The 21,588-nt window shown below is 38.1% G+C and overlaps 1 protein-coding gene across 2 annotated transcripts in view; it reads right to left on the reverse strand.

Moving 5' to 3' along the window:
• SLC25A21 (solute carrier family 25 member 21) overlaps positions 1–21,588 on the reverse strand; it is a 493,157-nt gene that overhangs the window by 378,856 nt on the left and 92,713 nt on the right. The window lies entirely within an intron of this gene.

Here is a 21,588-nt window from a genome sequence, read left to right on the forward strand (position 1 = left end):
TAGTTTTAGAAACTTGAATTTCTATGAATAGCCTTGGGCTTTCTTAAAGTAGGGTACAGTCATGGAGCACTAAAAACCAAGAGAGACTTCAGGCTTGTAGAGAAAAGGAAGGTAAAACATTACACTATATAATGAATACCGAATGACTACAATAGTGAAGATGGATAGTCTCCTAAACCTAAATTAAGGAGCATGATCTCCAACTTTTTTAGTTTTTTAATTTGTGGCAAAATCCCAACTGTAAAGATTAAAGTGTTACTTGCCATTTGTTTCCTACCAGGCAAAAAGAGAAAATTGGTCTACATCATTGTTTCTTAAACATTACTCCAAGTGAAAAAAACTTTCCTCTTTAAAATAAATATATCATGGAGATGACCAATATCTAAAACATTTAAAAAATAGTGGGGGAAATGAAAAAGGAAGACACTTTTTCTTCCTCCTCCCTTTGCCCCACAACATGTTGATTCCAAAGTGCTAAGAATTCAGTGGAACAGATCTTTAAAACCACTTGTGTGTGAGATCTCCAAGGACCCCTTTCAAATCTGAAGTTACATGGTTCTAAAATTCACAAACATTTCTGTGGATGCAGTTATCTAGAGAAGAGAGGCTAAATAATCAAATCCCTATATCGAAGATTTCTAGGGAACATGAAAGTATGTAGTGTAATACAGGTGTGTTTTAAATTACTGTAATTACGAAGGAGAGATCTCTGGGAGCCATTCTAGAATTAATGGATTCTATAATGCTTCTGTAATTATTTCTTTAACCTATACTTTCCATCATTTAAGGGAGTCTGTGAGAACACGGACAGTGGAGTAAAAAGACAAACTGCTGGGAAAAACTTCACTAATATTTCAGAACTGGAAAGTGAAAAAACTAGGTTTCATCGAGAACCACAAAATAATGACAGGAACTCCATTTGAAGAAACCCCAAGACATTCAGAAACTCAAAGTAATGAGTTGAATTCCCCAAAGTCTCAAGCAGTTTCCACCCCAGGGTAACAAAAACAAGAACTCGTGTTTGTTTGTTTTGGAGTCTCCATTTGGACCTGGAAGGTCAGGCTCTGAACAGCGAAGCCATTGTTCGACATCATTCATCCGGATCAGGGTCCAGCACCTGACTGGGAATTAGCAAACCTGGGTTCTTGATCTGATTCTCTGATTGACTCACTGCGGGGTTTTTAAAGAGTCACAATTCATCCACTCTAGACTGTGATCTTGCCCCTCTGGATGATGGAGGGGTTATAGGGATTATGTTATCTACTGGTACTGGGAAATGTGCTAAAGAAAGTTAATGCTGACATTTACCAATGTTGTTCATTTCAATACCTGAAAACAACAACAGTTATTACATCTCTGAGGGATGATTTTGTGCCCAAAACTGTTCTCAATGCTTCACATAAATGAACTTCCTTAATTCCCACAACAACCCTATTAGTTAAGTATATCATAATCCTCATTTTGCAAAAGAGGCAACAAAATTACAAAGAAGCTGTGTAATTTGTCTAAAGTCACACAGCTAGTAAGTAGCACAGCCAGAGCTCTAACAAGCAGTCTGGCTCGAGTCCTGGCTCTTCACCATGCTGTACTATCTCTCCAGAGAAGCTGTCAGGTTTTCCCAGATCTGGTGCTCTGAGCAGGAAGGCTAGAACATATCTAATTTCTTAATTGCCTGTCTAATCACATTTACTAGGTTTTCTCTCCCACAATCATAGAGACTAGGGCATATCTTGGCCTTATCTATCTTTTCTCCCCCAAAGAGGGATGTTACTGCTTTTCTGGGTCCAGGTATTTGGAGAAGCAAGAGGATGAAACAGCTTCAGAATGGCACTAAACTGAAATGAACGATCTCTCAATATGCACGCATTTAGAATGGAAAAGGATTTGAAAATCTTGTTAAATATTACTCCATACAATTATTTTAATAATAATGGAAAATCCTAAAATTTCTGTTAGAGACACTGCAATTAATATCAAAGTGAAAACAAGGTAACAGCTTACAGAGTAAAACCCCTTGCAGACCATTCTCTGATCAAGTTTCCAGGAAGTAGGTGTCGCTTTGATTTCTAAAGTCTGTATATACTACTAATTATGTTCTGCCTTTACTCCTCTTACCTCCACCCCACCAGTTAGAAGTTCTATCATCAGACTGTACAGGATCGGGGCTTCTTAGGTCCCAGCAGAAGCAAGAAAACAATTGAAAGTGTATTGGGCTATCGAAGGCTGCTGCAAATGTTGACGCTCCCCACGATGCACCTGGCTCTTTCTCCCCAAAGATTCCCTGGGTCTGTCTTAAATAGGAGCCAAATAGGACAGTGGGATCTGGAATATCTGGCCTTATTATAGACCGTTTTAAGATGTTATAGTTCAAAAGCCTCTAAGCAACCACTGAGTTGCACTAATCACAAAAAAACTCTCATCCAGGAACTATGAAATAATTTAACCAGAGTCTTCCTCCCAAGACTTCAATAACTTCTAAAAGTCACAGTGAGCCAAAGGATTTAGAAAGGCACTGAGGCTAAAGACATGCACACTGGTGGGGCTGTATTAATCCCAAACCAATCTGGAAATCAATTCTCGTGAGATTAAGAAGGGCACACTCAGGCTAGAGGAAATGAAGCCTGGGTGTCAAGTCCAGACCCTTGGAACATGCAAATAAGACACGGTCCAGGCAATGGAGACACCTTTTGAAGTGTACATTTGTGCACTAATACAAGGATAACTGATACTAATCAACTGCTGTGAAACCGGAACAAAGTTAGAAGTATGAGAGCAATAAGAAAAACAAGACCTGAAGGGGCAATGTAGAAAAGAGCAGACTATGGTCCATTGCTGGAAACTAGCTAAGAGGCAAAAGCAGGAGGCCCTGGGTCTCACCAAACCCGAATGGTAATGAGAAAATAAATAATGACTGCTGAATAATTATTTATCAAACAGCTCAATCATTCCAGAAAAACAGAAAATATGTATCATAACAAAAACTATTAAATTAGTCCCAGCAGCAGAGTTATGAAATGGGGCAGGAAAGAAGTTCCCATTGATTAAAGACCAAAAGCAATTTTTGTGCTTTTGATTTGCTTGGCTCTTGGGGGGGGGGGAGGTGTTTTATCAATATCCATATGTGGCGACAGTGAGCAAACCTTTTTTGAATTTCATGCAAAGTAGATGTGTTTCCCAGGGTATCATCACCCACTCCATGCCAGGTTTCAAGTTATCTCTACTAGGCATATTAGGGAAAAGAAAACTATATTAGCAGTACAGAACTGTAGGTTTTGGATTTCATACCATTCTTAAGGTATTATATATATAAATATATAAAGGTATATACCGTGTGTGTGTGTGTGTGTGTGTGTGTAGGTTTGACCATATTTTTAGGAAGAAAAAAAGGAAACTTTACAATTAATATGGAACTCACTGTAATTATGCAAGAAATGAGGACTCTTCTTATATTTTAGACAGAAAATGACTCTTTTGTGTGTGTGTTTATTTATCTTTATTATGTTCTGTTAGCCAACATATAGTAATACATCACTAGATTTTGATGTAGTATTCAACAGTTCATTAGTACTCTTTAAAAGCTTTCCAAGGGTGCCTGGGTGGCTCAGTCAGTTAAGTGTCTGCCTTCAGTTCAGGTCGCGATCCTGGGGTCCTGGGATCGAGCCCCACATCAGGATCCCTGTTCAGCGGGAAGCCAGCTTCTCTCGCTCCCTCTGCCCCTCCCCACCACTGCTTGTGCACGCTCTCTTTCCTCTCTCTCTCAAATAAATAAAATCTTAAAAAAAAAAAAAACAAAAGCTCCTTTCCAGGTCCATCTGTAAAGTTCTTCCATTGTTTACAATGTTTATGTATTTATTTAGGTTCTTTTGAAAAATGACTACTACTTCCATTCCTCCCTCAACATAGCATCTGAAAGGAAGCCAAGAAAAACCTTCAGGAAAAATGCTGTCTCCCGAGAACTCATGAGAACAGTAACACATTTAGATTTTGCAAGATTAATGCAGACCATACAAATACATATTTCTCCCAGTGGCCATGTCATTTTTCATATGTTAGCCACCACTATCTAATAACACATAGGTAGGAAACTACTGTCATCGTATGCTGGGTCATGTGTCTCAATCCACTATTACCTAAGGAAACTTACGGGATGGGGGGGGCAGACGACAAGGCAGTACTAAATTTCTGTACCTTCCTGCTTGTGCAGTAAAATCTGTACCTCTATACTCCAATGAGGAGATGGCACCACCTCAAAAGATCTACATTATGCAACAGACTCAAAAATACAAAGCTTGTCTGTAACCATAGAGGTCATTGGCTATCTGCCTATGATATGTGACAGCTGACAGGCACCTAATTATAAATTTCAATAGAAAGATCCAAAACTGCACTCTAGTATTAGATAAATGTAAAGGTACTAACCTAAGTTAAAAAAAAACAAAAACAAAAACAAAAAAAACTGGACCACTCCTCCCACCCACCCAAAAACCTCCTTAATCAGAAATTGCAGGGGTAGGTTTAAGGTAATCCTTATTTATTTTTAATCTTTACAGAAGGTTATAAAGCAACCATGGTTAAGAACTATTGACATAACCTGCCAAGACTACCAATATTCCAGTACAAAGTAATTGAATAAATCAAGTCAACAATTCTAGTCAAAAAAGAAAAAAAAAATCACAAATGAGAAAAGATTGAGAGCCACCACAGATCACAAAGGATCCAAGAATTATTAAAATAATAATTAAAAGGCACACACTTTAGACCAATGTTGTGCAGAGGACAGATGACAAATCACAACACTGAGTCATATGTGTCATTTGTAATTTTCTAGTACTCACAATAAAAAAAAAATGCCATTTTGATCATATGACTTGATACAGAGATGGAGTAATAAAACATTTAAGACTGCCACTATGAACTTTAGGCCTGTGGGTCCAAACATGGCAAAGCATCAAAATCACCTGAAAGCACACTGTTAAAATGGCTAAAATTAGCAAGTCAAGAGATGACAGATGTTGGTGAAGATGTGGAGAAAGGGGAATCCTTCTACAGTGCTGATGGGAATGAAAACAACTGGCGCAGCCACTCTGGAAAACAGTATGGAAGTTTCCCCGAAAAGCTGAAAATAGAGCTACCCTATGACCCTGTGATTGTGATACGCAATCACACTACTGTGTATTTACCCCAAAGATACAAATGTAGTGATCTGAAGGGACACGGGGACCCCAATGGTTGTAGCAGCAATGTCCATAACAGTCAAACCATGGAAAGACCCCAGATGTCCATCGACAGATGAATGGATAAAGATGTGGTATATATCTATACATACAAAAGAATATTACTCAGCCATCAAAAGAAAAGAAATCTTGCCATTTGCAATGACGTGGATGGAACTAGAAGATAGTATGCTGAGGGAAGTAAGTCAGTCAGAGAAAGACAATTATCATATTATCTCACTGATATGAGGAATTTAAGAAACAAGATAGAGGATCATAGAGGAAGGGAGGAAAAAATGAAACAAGCTGAAACCAGAGAGGGAGACAAATCTTAAGAGACTCTTAATCACAGGAAACAAACTGAGGGTTGCTGGAAGGGCAGGGGATGGAGAGATGGGGTAATTGGTGTTGGACACTGGGGAGGGTATGTATTGTAACGAGCACTGGGTATGATATAAGGCAGATGACTCACTGAACTCTACCTCTGGAACCAATAATATATTATATGTTAATTAACTGCATTTTTAAAAAATTTAAATTTAAATTAAAAAAAAAAAAAGAAAAAAAATCTCCTGAAGAATGTTTTAAACCTAAAGAGTTTAGGAGGATCTTCCCACACTATCCACCCTGACTCTGACTCTTCAGAGGAAAGGCACAGGGATTATGACACACAGATTTTGGAACTTCTGTTTTAGAATTTCCCTTTTAAATGTTAAATATCTTGGTTCTTTAAAAAAACGTTTTTATTTTTTCCATGCTTGTTTTTATGCTGTTTTAAATTAAATATGCATCAGACATAATTTGTTATTCAAATTTCTAAAACCAATCAGTAAAAGCATTAATAAACACAGATACTTAATAAAAGACTTCTGGGAATTCTGGTCCAAGATGGCAACAAAGAGATTCCTGAACTTGCCTTCTCTGATGGCATTAAAATTGTTTAGTTAAATATTGATACAGTTAAATAGTTTTGTAGTTATTTTTAGAATTAAGATCAAGTAAGAATTAAGAGGAAGTTTAAAATGTATGTAATGTCTGTACACTCTGACAATACAGCTACAGTACAATTATTTTTTAAAATCAAGGAAATAGGGAAAGCATGTGCAAAAATCAGTTGCTTAACTGTTTTTATAATCCTTTTGGTGGTCTCAAAATACTATTTCTCACTAAAAGATACTGAAGCTTCTTGAATAAATGGCCGACTCTAGGTTTAGGGTAGAAATGTGCAAAAGAAAGCCTGAAATGTTTTGTCATACTAGATAACAAAGAAGCTATCAAATGTGATTAGGGTCAGGTCAGAAGGATTCAGAACTTCAGGAAGCTCATCTTCGCCAAGGATAAGACAGTTTGAGGACCAACACAAAATAATGGCTGCAATACACTGAAGCACATCAGATATATTGAAATCCATGAATCGATAATGATCCTTCTTTTAAAAAAGGTCACCTTAGAATAATAAGTGTGATAGGTTAAAGATGACAACAGACTCTTTTTTTTTTTTTAATACTGTACACCAGGACTGATATATTCCAGTTGAGACATGAAATCTAATTCCCTTTCTTGGATGCAGGCTGGCTTTAGGGACATGCCTAAACAGCAGAATGAAGTGGAAGTAGCACTCTGGGCCTTCAAAACCAAGATCATAACAAGCCTTGCAACTTCCATCTGGTCCTCTCAGAACCTTTTCTTTGGGAACCTGCGATATCCTTATAACAGAGTTCTAGTTGACAGTTTAACAGAATCTAGCCTCCCAGCTGTCTTCACCAGCTCAGCAGACATGTGAGTAACACCATTTTGGATCTCTCAAACCATCTCATTTCTCAAACCAATGGAGTGACCGCAGTTGATGCCACATGGAGTAAAATAATCACCAAGGAAGCCCTGCCCAGAGTCCTGACCTACAAAATCATGTGATATAATAAAATGGTTTTTGTTTTATACCATTAAATTTTAGAATAGCTTGTTATGCCCTAAGAGATAAGTGAAGGGGGGCACCTGGGTTGCTCAGTTGGTTGTCTGATTCTTAATTTCAGCTCAAGTCATGAGCTCAGGGTCCTGTGATGGAGCCCAATGTTGGGCTCTATGCTCAGCGGGGAGTCTGCTTGAGGATTTTCTCTTCCCCTCTCCCCTTGCCCCTCCTCCCCATTTTCTTTCTCAAATAAATAAATCTTTACTTTAAAAAAAAAAAAGAGAGAGAGAGAGAATTGGAACAGATTTACTATATCCAGAAGTAGAGCTCTATAGTAACAAAACCCTAAAACAAGTAACATTGGTTCTAGGACTAGCTGGTGAGCAGAAGCAGGAAGACCCTCAAGGGGACTAGTAGTGACTAGTAGTACTAGAGTCTAGTAGTTGAGGCACTGTCAGTGAGGTACCTGAAGGGCAGTAAAGAAGATGTTAATGGAGTTTGGAGAAAGGGGCAGTCTTATACAGTGGCAGAAAACTTGACAAGATTGTGGCTTTTAGAAATTTGGAAAACAGAAGAAAGATAAATTTTAAAAAGAATTATTCAGTTTTATAGTAGAATTTAGAGGGAGGATAAAGATCTAGGACTTTCTATGTTTAAATAAAACAGTTTTTCATCTCTACTCTCTCCCAACAAAATATTATCCAGTTAGAAATGGCTTTGGGGCAAAGATGCCCTAGAATCAAGTGATATGCCCTAAGATGTCAAGTGTAGCTCCAGAGCCCTTTGGTGAGATCTCAAAAACATTTGAGGGTATGCGCAGTAGAGTCTCTAAGAATCATACTGGTATGCCTCTTAAGCCTTCTCTGCTAGATAATTAAGCCTCCAAGAATCTTAAGAGTGTCCCTCATAGATCTTTTCAACTGAAAAATGAGCTTGTAAGAATTTTAAAGACATTATCCCACAGTGCCCAGACACTCAGATCAAGGTTGAGAAGGGCAAGTTTTTGGAATAAAATGTAAGATGTAGTTTTTGTCTAAATAAGTGGATTTTAATCTGATACACAGGAAGCCCACACTTTCCCCCCCCAAAAAAATTTTATTTATTTATTTGAAAGAGAGAGAAAGAAAGAAAAAGAGAGAGCACACATGTGAGCATGACCGTGGGAAGGGACAGAGTGGGAGGGAGAGAAACAAGCAGACTCCAAGCTGAGTGGAGAGCCCAATGAGGGGCTTGAAGATGTGGAGTTTGATCTCACCACACTGAGATCAAAACCTGAACCAAAGAGAGTTGTACATTTAACCGACTAAGCCACACAAGTGCCCCTGGAAACCCACACACTTTTTTTTTCCTTTTTTTTTTTTTTAAATATTTTATTTATTTATTTGACAGACAGAGATCACAAGTAGGCAGAGAGGCAGACAGAGAGAGAGGAGGAAGCAGGCTCCCTGCTGAGCAGAGAGCCTGATGCGGGGCTCGATCCCAGGACCCTGGGATCACAACCTGAGCCGAAGGCAGAGGCTTTAACCCACTGAGCCACCCAGGCGCCCCAGCCCACACACTTTTAAAGGAAATTATATCACCTTTGACTGAAAGACAGAAAGACAATCCAAAAAGAAAAGAGAAACTTGATTTCCCAACTTTTACTAGCAGGAATCAGACCAGGAAGGTTATTTCTTTGCAGACATAGAAAGAAAAAGGAAGAATGACTCAGAATGTCAAGAAAGAAAGAAAGAAAGAAAGAAAGAAAGAAAGAAAGAAAGAAAGCCAGCCAGTCTGCCTGCCCGCCCAAATGGCAATACCAAAAGCCACAGAAAGTCATTTCTGGGGAGAAGGATTGGTCCCCAATCAAGGATTTGGTGATGTCTGCACAGCTAGAAATCCAAATTGCTATAGAATCTTTGTAGCTATGTGCCTCCTGTTTTACCCCTTTGATAATAGAAATGTATGTCCTAGCTATCTTATACCTTTGTCACCATTGTATGTTAGGTGTATGGGGAGGAAGTGGGTGACAGATAAACTTGTCTCTAACTTATAGACCTTCAGATTAAAAGGAATTATGCTAGAGAATACTAGCCCTGAGGAACCACACCCCAGGACCTTCATTAGCATCTGGACTTGATTTAGATAATGTCTGAGTCCAGGCTGTTGTAACAAATTACCAAAGACTGGGTGGCTAATATAACAAACATTTATTTCTCACACCTCTGGATGCTAGGAAGTTGGGATATTTGATGCTGCTGAGAACCCACTTCATGGTTTGCAGATGACCATTTTCTCTCTGTGTCATCACATGACAGAGAGCAGAAAAAGAGGACATAATCTCTCTATTCTCTTTTCTCCTAAGGGCACTAATCTCATCCATGATGGCTTCACCCTTTTGACCTAATTACCTCCCAAAGGCTCCAACTCATAATACTATCACATTGGGGTTAGGATTTCAACATATGAACTGTGAAGGTCATTGGCATTCAGTCAATGGCAGATAATGAGTGGCAGATTTCAGGAAGATGCCATAATCTAATCAAAGTTTGGGAGAAATGGGAAGGAGATAACTATATTTTGCGCTTAGTAGGAAATATGGGAATGTAAATACTCTATGACCGGAGGCAGTCTCAAGTAGGTTATATATAGCCACAAATTATTCACTGGTCCTCCCAGTGAAATTGTGCTTCCTTCCCCTTGAATCTGGGCTATTCTGAGTGACTTCCTTGATCAAAGAATATAGTAGAAAGTGGTATCATAGGATTTCTTAAAACCTTGAAGACTTGAAGCTTCCACCTAGCCCTTATCAAACATTTTTTCTAGTAGATCCGATCTGGCATACATGGAAATCCAACAACTCTTGAGAACTTTCTGCTGGGCAGGCAAGGGGTGGGTTCTCCAGGTGACAGTTCTAGCTGAGCCTAGTCTTTCTATCACCCCCATCAAGGTGCCAGACATATGAATAACATCCAGAATTGTACACTAAAGGTAAAGAATCCTATCTCACTCTGATCTTTAAAAGATTAGGCAATGGCCTAAGAGAAGACACCATAAAACTTCACAAATATTATAAAGTTTATAAAATAATATACCCAATATGTACATCCATAAAATGACACACACACACCCCTTCATAACTCACACATTCTTTAAAGTCTGTGAAATGACTCACACCGTTTTCCATCAGGTCCACACATGATGGACCTGCTCTAGTTTTCTTCCTTACTTTCTGACCACCCTGCTGTGCACTGACCTCCAACTACAGACTTGGAGTCTGTAGCCAGGTCAACACTAAAAGATAATTTATTTTTACATACAAGGGGCAAGCACTCATCCATATCCATCACACCTTTCCAAACCATCAGGCTTTTCTTTCCCCCACATAAACTTCCGAAAATCTTTATCTAGACATGGTATTGACTTTAATCCTGGATCCATAAAGACTAGAAACATGTTAAAATCTTCTCATTCCCCCTCCTTGGAAGTTTAAATAAATTTCCACATGCTGAGAGTTGGATTTTTTTTAAACCACATCTCAAAAGAAAGTCAAAGACAATTTTGGATGTCAGAAATGTCTTATTTTTTATTTGAGATTTAATGTATATCCTCCTCTATATTTTTACTATTATATCTAAAGTAATGCAGTATTATTTCTCATCTTTGGATTTAGAACTTTCAATATGTGTACATGGCTACAATAACCTTTCTTTAGTCACAGACTCCCTAACTATTTTTAGCTTTTGCAGTCTTGACATTTCTCACCCCAGCTCATTTTTTGGAAACAATTTTGTTTTGCTTTCATCTGTGATACAATGACAGTTGGAACCTAAAGCAGTATTCCAGGTGGGTCCTGAGTTCCTTGTCTTTTATAAAGTATATTTTTCCTCTAGCCAATCAATTTTATTATAAATTTAGGTTAGGAAAATTTTAGCAACTTCAGCTACAAAAAGAACAAATACAGTTATAAGTAGAGGAATTTTCATAGTGAACTGTGCAATTTCCTTTGATTTTTCTAGCCCCTTTTCACATCCTCAAACAAAAAGTTAATGACTGGATCTGAAATTCTCCCAGTTAAGTCAACAGACACTTAGCAACAATAAGATCAAATAAAAATAAAAGGCTTATAGCACTGACTCATTCTCATGAAAATTTCTGTCCAATTAGAACTAAACCCAATCTTATTCTCTTTTGTTCTCTATTGATGAATTATAATGTCACTTTTCATTTCATTATGCTAACTTGAGTTTTCATATAAGTAAAATCTTTCCCTTGGTAAAATATTTAATTGCTGGATTTTTAGCTCTGTCATGACAGTGGATGCTTCCTTCAGTATTTTTTTTTAAAAATATTTATTTATTTATTTGACAGACAGATCATAAGGAGGCAGAAAGGCAGGCAGAGAGAGAGGAGGAAGCAGGCTCCCCGCTGAGCAGAGAGCCCGATGCGGGGCTCGATCCCAGGACCCCAGGATCATGACCCGAGCCGAAGGCAGAGGCTTTAACCCACTGAGCCACCCAGGTGCCCCACTTCCTTCAGTATTTTGAACACATTATCCATTTTAACAACAGATACATATTATGATCTAGAACACTAACATCTTAACAAATTAACACTGAGAACCCAGAGACCCACACAGACTGCACAGAGGAACCTTCAGCCAACCCTCATAGTGCCTGGAATGGTCTGCATTTTATGTTTGGCATATGAACAGCTTTCTGCCCATGCGGCAATGATCATATCCATGCAGTTTGAATTTGGAATGTGTTCATGAGATCTTATGGCCAGAACTTTCCCAGACTCAAATCACAGTAAAACTACAGTCTATTCATCTAAAACTTTAAAAATTTTATTAAATAATTTGACAAATGAAGCGAATCAATGACAAATTATTCTCCATACTTACTAAAATATCCAAACAATTCAACCAAACCTTTCAAAGTCAATCAGCAATATTTATTAAGGGTGAGAAATTTAATGATGAAAAACATAATCTATGCTACCTAACAAAACCCTTATATCTCAACTACCAATAGGGTGAATCTCACTTTTTGGTAGACTTTTAAGTTCATGAAGATACAACTCCTTTGACCAACCTGTGTATGCTATTGTTAAAGTAGACCTTCAGGTGCAATCTGTTTTATATCGTTTCCATGAAATAATATGAAATAATAAAAGCTGCTCAATATGTCTTTTGGGTCTAGGCCTGTCAGATATGGTAATCAATCATTTCATAAAAGTTGCTTTCCCTCTATGAGTTTTACTGTGCTCAGCTGTAGGATGAAGGGATTGAACCAGATGATATCAAAGGCTTCCTCCATTTTTAGGTTACATGTATGCTGTCACTGGTGGGAAGGAGCATTACCAGGTCTAGACAGATGCTGCTTTGATATGCACAGTAACAATACCTGAAGTTCTGATTGGATTTGGGGACAGGAGAGTTTAAAGGCCACAGCAAGGTCATTTGAGGGCCTGTCACATTTGCAGTCAAATTCTGCGGAGGCTGATAGCTGTTCTGGGACACCAATCTTTGCCACTCTGAGGAATGTAAAAACTGGCACCAGTTAGTGGTCTGTTCCTGAAAGCCTTGCTTGGCCTTGCACTCCTAGATCAAATAAATGCAAATGGTATCTGAACTAGTGGGGACACCTTACCTCTCCTTCAAATTATTCTCTCAAGAATTCTTCTCTCAAAAGAGGTTGAACATTTCCATGATCTGTCCAGATAAGAGTCCCTTCTTCCATGGTCGCTACTGTAACTTGAATGCATCTATGATTATTCCCATATTAAGTATCTCCTCATATAGTAAACCATGAGCTTCTTCAGGGTAAAGATCATGTTTTACTTATCTCTGTATCTAACACAAGAGCCTACCATATAGGGGACCCTGAAATAAAGGCAATAGCCAACATTTATAGAGTATACACTAAGTAGCAAACATTTTATAAATAACAGCTTTAACCCTTATGCCAAGCGCATGAAGTATACACTGTCATTAGCACCATTTTATAAAGAAACTGAGTACAAAGGTTAAGTATCTTGTCCATGGTTACGTTCAATGAGACAGTGAGAGAGTAACCATATGAATCCAAAGAGTCTGGCCCCAGAGTCTGCAGTATTAACTACTATGTATTGGTTAATTACTATATGACATACATACATTAGCTTTTAATATGTTACTGTGATACATATTATCACTCAAATTATTCTTCCTCTCCTTCTGAGGCAAAGCATATTGTTTCTAGAGCAGGCTTCCAGATAACAAGTGGAGTGATATAAAGCAGAATTGTATTTTTAAAAATAGTAATAGTTTCATTTGGGAGAGACTGACTGAAACATACAAGCAAGCAAACAAGCAAAACAAACAAACAAACAAACAAAAAACAAAGCATGAGGAATAGATTCTTTGGTGTTTACTACTGGGAGAAAATGACTATGAAGGCACACGTGCAAGCATCATCTTCTTTAAGGGAATTTGTCATAGAATCAACAAGGATAAATACGATCCTGTGTAGATGCAATCTGGCCTCTAAAATGCCATCTTCCAGTACTGCCACTCCCAAGGTATGGCCATTATTAGCTTGGCTGGGATGGCCAAGGGAGGGCATTGATGGCATGGGGATAGAAATTAGAGGAGCAACAAGCAAGAGTTGGGATCCAAACTTGGGGCCAACACCTAGCACGCTCCAAAGCACAAGGTCTAAGTAGTGGTCACAAACTGAAGTCCTTTGAAGGGAATCAGGCAGCTAACAAGACTGAAGGAAATCTTGTTAGAAAAACATTTACAAATACTGGGATAAAAGAAATCTTTCATTTCTCTCTTTCCTCTATTAAAAAAAAAATAACCACAAGAAAAATAGGGCATGGTATAAACTACGAAGAACTAAAAAGAGAGACTGATACACTGTTGTTCCAGGCAATGGTTGCCAAATCTGTTTTTCAGGGACGTCAGAAATCCAGACTTTCATGTGAAATCTTCCAATTTTTAAAATATTAGCAACTGATTCAGTTACACACACACACACACACACACACACACACACACACACAATGTAAATAAACTCGGGATGGGGCAAATGAAACATAGCTGCAGGTCAGACTGGGCCCACGGCCCACCAGTCTGCATCCTTGGAATACAGGCCCCACATCCCCAACATTTAGAAAACAGGAAACAATTACATGGGCAAACATGATTACTCGTGGTCAGAAATAAAAACAGAGAGTAGAATTCAGCAAGTTAGACAAAGTGAGGAGAAGCAAAGGATCCTGAGGTAAAAGAATAGGAGATAGCCCAGAAACCAGGAAGTTCAGTGGGTTAAGACAATGGTCCCAGAAATCCAAACCACAGAGAGCAGCCTAAGCCAGGGGACATTGTGCCCAAGAGAGCCCTCACTTCTCACTGTAACTGAAGCTGGTAGTGGGTAATGGCCATCCTTGGAACCACAGCACACTCAAGGAAGTGAATGCAGGTGGTTGGAAGAGAAAGCCCTCTCTCTGCAGGTGTGCTCTGGTCCCTGCAGGAGCAAAGACAGTCCAGCTGGGATTCCAGAGGGATTCTAATGGGAGGGCCTCTGGACTTTCCACTCGAAAGAGAAAGCACACCTCAGAGACAAGGAGGTTAAGCCCCCTCCTGTATTTCAGAGCCTTTCCTATCAGCCACGGCTCCTCAATTCTTCCACACATAAAGCACATTTTGCTATGACACCAATGAACAGCACTAGTCCCAAGCAACAACATTCAGGCTGATTCCTCAAATGTCAGTTTGCACAATCTGCCCTCTTCCTTGTAGACCACCCAGTCTTCTTATAATGATTCTACATTGTCTCATTTATTTTCTTCATGGCAGCCGAGATCCCAATTTCCTTAGCTAAATTTCATTCCTTCCCTTATGTAACTGCTGATTTATGTGTAATTCCCTGGCTCTCTATTAGTCAGCTCAGGTTGATTTTTTTCCCTCTCCAATCAGCTGAGAAATATAGTAGGACTGATAAACTCTTATTTTTCTACTCAGAGAAAAGTGAAGAGCAAAACAAAACAAAAACAGAAAGAAAAAAGTATAAAGAGATTAGAAGGAAAAGAAAACAAGGCAGATGCTACACATAGGTAGCTCATAGTTCATAGTGTCCTTTTCACTGAGTGTTGTGAAAGAAATGGACAAGAAAACAGTCTTAATGAATTTACCCTATCATTTGGTGCAGCCCATATTATTGCATTATTGTAATGAAAAACACATCAGAATATGTCTAGACACATGACATACTCCTGGTAGAGAGTTCTCTGCACTTCAAAAATTTGTGGTTCAATTTCCTTCTGGGAAACGCTCCAATGGCAATATTTCAGGTTCTTGAAAGGCTCTTCAGAATGACCGCCTAAGGGAAGGCCACCTCCAAAAGAAGACTTAAAGCACCAGGGCACTGTAAGGGCTGGCAGAGCTTTCCATGGGAAAATGGTCCGAACACCATGGCCCCCTGCAGAAACTCCATATACAGTAATCCACTGATAGGTTTTGCTATGAACAGAGTAGCTGTGACAGTCTAAATAAAACACTGAAAAGAACCTGTAAACAAAACAGCAGTAATGAAATACTTTGTTTTGGTGATTCTTTAATTTTAACTACATATGAATTAAACAAATCCAATTGGTATAACTTACACCAATGTGTTGATTTAAACCAAATTCTATAGGCACTGGAAGTTAGGAAAGGAAACCAATACCACATCCCCATGGTATGTTACCTAGTATAGGGTAAATGGTGCTATGCCTGTGTTTTCGCAGAAGAGTCATGAGAAGATTAAGTCCTCAACTGCAGTCGTCATGCTTAGATTGTAATTCTGGCGGTCCCGCTCCCAGACTTAAATCTCTAAATGCCTGAAGTTGGGCAAACCACATGATATCCTCTCATATTTCTAGAAAACAAAGATTATAAAACAAAGCAAAAAGGACCCTCATTCAATCCAACTCCTAGAATTCTCCGAGATTTTATCACATGAGACAGGATGATTTAAAAGGTGTGGGAATGTTCTCTCTCTATATTCAGTGTGTCAACAAGTACTTCTTCAGTGTATAACCAGTGCCCTAACTAGATCAATGGCCAGGGTGAACACAAGAGTCTTTAGAGAGCCAACAATCAACACTGGGACAGAGAAGTAGCCCTGAGGAAATAATTAAGGAGCATGATAAAACTAAATATAATTAAATGCAGAATGTTGAGCGTTCAGATAATCTATAGGAGTTTGGTCAATGGGATGGAGTAATAGAGGGTATCTTAGCAGAGTTAGAATTTTAGTTGAGCCTTGAACTCTGAGTAGACACAACAAAGGCATACTGGAATCATTACAACTGGAAACATTACAACAGAGGCACACATTGGGGACCGTGTTTTGGAGGGAGGCCCAGGAGCAGCAATTACTGTGGATCTGGGGATGCTGAAGCTTGATTGGCACTTACTGGAAAGGGGCAGTCAGGTGACTCAAGCTAAGAGGACCAAATTCTGAAGTTTTAAAAGCAGACCTGGTGGAAATAGAATCTCTAGCCATAAAATTTTGTCCTCATTGTAATAGCTAGCCCAAAAGAAGTTTGCTCACCCTAAAAACTGGCCCATGTATTGCTCAAAGCACACAACAGTCCCATGCGGCAATCAAATCTTAAGACCAAAATGCAGGGTGCCTGGGTGGCTCAGTGGCTAAGTGTCCAACTCCTGATTTCAGCTCAGGTCATGATCTCAGGGTCGTGACATCAGGCTCCGCCCTGATCGTGAAGCCTGCATAAGATTTTCTTTCTCCCTCTCCTTCTGCCCTTCCTCCAACCCCTGGTTTGTGCTCTACACATACCCTCCCCCAAAAGACCAGAATGCAAGCCAAAGAAGACCTCTCCTGACACACCTCTACTTGTGCCACTACCTTTTCTAATGCTGGAGCTGCTTCAATTATGCCTTCTGTCTGGATCTGCCTCTCTAGCCTATTATCTCTGAATAATTGTGAATTACAAATTCCCTAGAATTCAAAATTTCCATCTCTTTGGTTAGACAAACCAGATAATGTCCCTTCAGGACTCACAGTAACTCTACTACCATTGCTACCATCATCACAAATACCCCATTCTATGAATTAGCCTGCTTGTGTCCCCTGGCTTCTGTCCCTTAGCCTATCTCAATTCCATTTGGACAAAAAAAAGTTCTGTCAACAACAAATAGTTATAAGACAACTAGCACAGGACAGATACTGTACTCAACACTGAAAACACAAAAACAAACAAGACACACCAGTTTTCAAAGAGTACAGTCCACTGGAAAGTTGGATCTGCTTTCATTCTTTCATTTGACAAATATCTTTTATGGGTCCATTACAAGCCAAGCATAATACCAGGTCCTGAGAACACAAAAATGAGTAAGATTTGGTATCTACTCTCTAAGAATTTACAGTATCTTTGGAAGAGACAGACGGAAAAGCAAAAGAAAGCAACCAAGTAACAAAGCACTATATTTGCTGGGGCATGCTGGAATAGAAAAATAACCCATTGTATCTTGGAGGAGGGATTTGTTCAGAAATGTCTTTATGGAGGAGATGACACTTGAACTAAGATTAAATTTAAGAGTGTTTCTGAGAGACAGAACAGATAAAAGAAAACATTTAATCTAGAAATTATAGCATGGGGGAATATCGAAGCCCAAGTTATTCAAACTAGTCTTCTCAATGAAAACAATACTGGATAATGTACAAAAACATTTTAACACCATTAAAAAGCTGAGAATAAAAGTATGGGATAATCAGGCTAAAATCTAAGTCAAGCAGGAGCTTAGAGGAGGAGCACAGCTCTGTAGTTGCTTTTGCTCCAGGACTTTGTCAGTTAGGGAAGTCTGAGTTTTCATTTGTAGACCTCTCAGGGTGAGAGAAAACAAAATGAAAGCCCAGGTCCCATAAGGTGGAAAGACAAATTGAAGAGATTCCTATATTAAACTCTTTCTCCAAAGGACTACACCTGCAGGGAAAGGATGATCTAGAAGTAAACTCACCTTATCCTATCCCCTGCCCCAGAGGACTGTAAGAAAATGTGTCTCTTCCTGAACAGATTAGCAGGAATAGTCCCTGAGATGTTTAACCATACAATGGCCTTTGAGTGAATGTGAAGACCAAATCCATATCACTGAGAAAAGGTACCATGAAGCAAGGTCCAGCAGAAACTGTGGAATGCAGAAAAAGAGCTTCAAAGATTCAAGATATTGAATCTTTAGACATAGATTATAAAATAGTTATTCCTAGTGTACTTAAAGAAATAAATAAAAATGGGATAAAATTTAAAAGGAAAGGGAAAATATAAAAATGCACCTTTAGCAAATTTGAAAAGAATCAGATCTTTGGAATTAAAAAATAAAATTAATTTTAAATGAATAATTTTTGCAACAATTGTAAAGACTAGAGCTGGTAAGAATCATCACTGAATGCTAAATCTAGGGAGACTTTTTAGAAGAAACAGGATATTTGGGTTTATTATTTTTGTCTATTTGTTTTTGCATGCCAGCTAACTTATTTACCTGATTTTATCTTCTGTATACACAGATTTTTTTTAATTGAGGTAAGAACACTTAACATGAGATTTAACCTCTTCAAAAATTTTTAAGTTTACAATTCAATATCGTTAACCATAGGTATAATGTTGTACAGCAGATCTCTAGAAGTTATTTGTCTCAAATAACTGAAACTATAACAGCTGAATGGCAACTCCTCATTTCCCTCTCATAGGAGCAGGCTATTTGTAGGGCTTAAAATACTACCTCACAAACTGCTTATTGGTTGCAAAAGAAGAGGAAAAAAAAGGTAAGTAAACAGAAGAGAAATTGGATAAATTGACTGATCAAAATTAATATTGCCACCTACAGATGTCATACCCTGAGAAAGACATGGTATCCTTGATTTAGTATTCTTGCCAAAAATGCATAAGTTGGATCTAATCATGAGGAAACAGGAAACCACAAGTTAGGAATATTCTATTTTTAAAAGTTGAGTATAAGGGCTATGGTCTTCCAGGATGTACATATAATAATAATTAAAACAACAACAACAACAACAAATAAAAACCCAAAGAAAAACTAAGGAAATGTTCCAGATTAAAAGAGGCTTATATAGTATCTAACTCTCCTGTATAGGAGGGGGGGAAATACTATAAAAGACATTACTGAGTCAACCAAAAAATTAAATTTGGCAGGAGATTAAATAAACGCCCTGTACCAATGCTTTCTAATTGTTAAATTTATTCCATAAAAATTTTTGAAATTGGTAACTTTTTGTAATTACATGAAAATATCCTTATTCTTCAGAACTAAATATTGAAGTACTCACAGGTAAAGGGCCATGATGTATTTCATTTACCTACAAATGCTTCAGAAAAAAATTATTTATGTATATAATATATATGATATGGATGCATATATATAAAGTATATATATGTGTGTACATATGTATAAATTATCACAAAAAGCTTGTGTAATATATTAAAGTTATTCATAGACAGGGAGAGAGAGCACAAATGATAAAGCAGATGGAGTACAATCTTGATAATAGGTATATCAGGGCAAAACGTATGCAAGTGTTCTTTGTACTATTCTTATTTTTGCAACTTATCCATGAGTTCTAAATGTTTTGTTATTTCCAAATAAAAAGACTAAAAAATAATCCCAATAAATGGATTCAACATCAATATAGACATAAATGAGGGGGAAATTAGTACACTAGAAAATAGGGTAGAAGAAATTATTCAGAATGCAGCACAGTGGAAAAAGAAATATAGAAGAGAAATTGGGATATATTGGCTAAAGAATGAGGGCTAACTTGTGTTCAATTGGAGTTCCAAAAGGAGAGGAGAAAAATAATGAGGCAGGAACGGGGCAACATTTGAAGTAATGACAAACATTTTTTTAGAACTGAAAAAAAGGACACCAAATCAAACTCATGAATTGCAATGAATCTTGCACAGGCAAATAAAATGAAATACACATAAAGAAATTGCATTGTAAAACTGCATTACACCCCCCCCCCAAAAAAAAGACAGCCAGAGAATAAAGAACAGATTACTTCCACAACAGAAATTTGACAGCTGACAAAAACAATAATGAAAGCCAAAAGACAGTGGAATTACAGTCTCAATGTGCTGCATAGAATTCTATACCTAGAATTCTATACCCAGCAAAAGTATCATTGTTATAATGATGTCTTCGGGAAAAGAAAGATATTTTTTTCCTCTAGTAAACCCTAACTAAAGGAATTTCAAAGTGATATACTTCAAGGAAAGGGATTTCAGAGAGGAAGGTCTGAGATGCAAGAAAGAATAACAAGCAAAAACAGTGTTAAATACATGAAAGGAAAGCATGAGCAAAGGCACAGAGGCAAGAAATAGTCTGGTATGTCCAGAGAATTGCCAGAAGCTCAGGTGTGGGTTGGTGGAACAGAGAGTTAATCCCTCAACTTTATAAAATAAAATCCTATTAGTAATAATTAAATTAATTATGTGCTCTAAATACACATAAAGTATAGCGAATATAATTATATATAATATAAAATATACACAAAAATTAAATTTAAAAAAGGATGGGATTAAAAATATATGAATACATAGGGCACTTGGGTGGCTCAGTGGGTTAAAGCCTCTGCCTTCGGCTCAGGTCATGATCCCAGGGTCCTGGGATCGAGCCCTTCATCGGGCTCTCTGCTTAGCAGGGAGCCTGCTTTCTCCTCTCTCTCTCTCTCTGACTGCCTCTCTGCCTACTTGTAATCTCTGTCTGTCAAATAAATAAATAAAATCTTTAAAATATATATATATATATGAATACAATTTCTGACAGTTTTTCCCCCACATTCTAGGAGACTGTATTATAAAACTAGTGGTTGGCAAACAACCTGCAGGAAAAATCTCGCTGACCACCTGTTTCTGTAAATCTGGCCTGACCACAGAGTGATTCTCATTTGTTTAAGTATTATCTATAACTGCTTTCATGCTACAGCAACAGTTATGTAGCTGTGGCAGAAACATATAGTGCATAAGTTTAAAATATTTGCTATTTGGTGCCTGACAGAAGTTTCCAACCCCTGAGCTTGAACATGGGTAGGCGCAGGAAAATAAAGGGCTCAAAAGTTACCACTTAGAGGACATGAATATACCTGCAATGGGGCATCGTTAAAGGATTTGCAGCAAGAGAAAGCTTACTCTGGTAGCCATGTGGTAAATGGAATAGAGAAGAGAGCCTGAGAAAAGGGAGATACTAGAATTTTTTTGTCATGCTGATGGAAATGCTTTTCTTTGTCTATAAAGTGGGAGTGATACTTCACACAGAGTTCTCTGTGGGCCAAATGAAATAATGTGCAATAAAGTGTTTCTTTTTTTTTTTTAAGATTTTATTTATTTATTTGACAGAGAGAGATCACAAGCAGGCAGAGAGGCAGGCAGAGAGAGAGGAGGAAGCAGGCTCCCCGCTGAGAAGAGAGACTGATGCGGGGC

Source organism: Mustela erminea, chromosome 5 (genome assembly GCF_009829155.1).
Source record: "Mustela erminea isolate mMusErm1 chromosome 5, mMusErm1.Pri, whole genome shotgun sequence".
Classification (NCBI taxonomy): domain Eukaryota; kingdom Metazoa; phylum Chordata; class Mammalia; order Carnivora; family Mustelidae; genus Mustela; species Mustela erminea.